Source organism: Nyctereutes procyonoides, unplaced genomic scaffold (genome assembly GCF_905146905.1).
Source record: "Nyctereutes procyonoides isolate TBG_1078 unplaced genomic scaffold, NYPRO_anot_genome, whole genome shotgun sequence".
NCBI lineage: Eukaryota > Metazoa > Chordata > Mammalia > Carnivora > Canidae > Nyctereutes > Nyctereutes procyonoides.
The window spans coordinates 31,229,308-31,230,198 of NW_026575044.1; the positions used below are offsets into that span (position 1 = coordinate 31,229,308).

The following is an 891-nucleotide window of genomic DNA, read 5'->3' on the forward strand; positions in this document are numbered from 1 at the left end:
TGCAGGAAGCGCTAAACCGCTGCGCCACCAGAGCTGCCCAAGCTAAATGTTTTTTAGAGATTAAAACTTAATTACATTTGCAGGCCAAGATATAGCTAGCAAATGTTTTGAAAATAATTATAAATACATTACTATATTCCAATCTAGACATTCTTACCCAAAATGTAAATTTGTGACTTCTTTTAAAAAACTGGCAGTTCTGGTGACACTGAGTCTATATTCCAATTGGCTGGAAGGGAAAGTGGCATTCCTGGTGTCCTCTGCCAATGCCAGTGCCCTCTGAAACTTGCCATTCATGATAGGAAGGCTTCACCTAACATTTATTAGGGCACTTAGACTTTTCTTTCTTCTCCCTCTCTCCCAGCCTCCCTCTCTCTTTCTTTCTTTTAAAATATGGAACACTTCATGAATTTGCCTGTCATCCCTGTGCAGGGCCATGTTAATCTTCTCTGCATCGTTCCAATTTTAGTACGTGTGCTGCTGAAGCAAGCACTGTACTATTATTTTCTGAAGGTATATTTAAGAAAAGAAACAGATTTTTTGGACTTCTATCTTTTTCAAAATAATTTCAGAATAATTAAAAAGGGCTGCTTTGTTTCAACCAACATGACTTACTTATTTTAATTTCTTTCCTGACCCCTGCAGGCATTGAAGTTTGTAGCTACTTGCACTATATGAGTTTCAATACAAAATGAATTGTGTTCCCGTTTGACATACTAGATCATTTACTTCTTCCCTGTGTTCATTGTTTATTTTTTTCTCTCCTCTCCCTGCATTTGAGCGTAAGTTCCACCAGAACTGTGCACAACACCTTAAAGAGAACTGAATGAATGTTTTTTGAAGAAATTTATTAAGTGCCTACTATGTGCAAGCATTCCAGAATGCTCTTTT

At 37.3% G+C, this 891-nt stretch overlaps 1 non-coding gene across 1 annotated transcript; it reads right to left on the reverse strand.

Annotated features, from left to right (window-relative positions):
• Positions 1–387: 387 nt before the first annotated feature.
• LOC129509181 (U6 spliceosomal RNA) lies at positions 388–493 on the reverse strand. Its single transcript, XR_008664295.1, has one exon. It is a non-coding gene; the product is annotated as a U6 spliceosomal RNA (small nuclear RNA).
• Between the last annotated feature and the right edge of the window lie 398 nt (positions 494–891).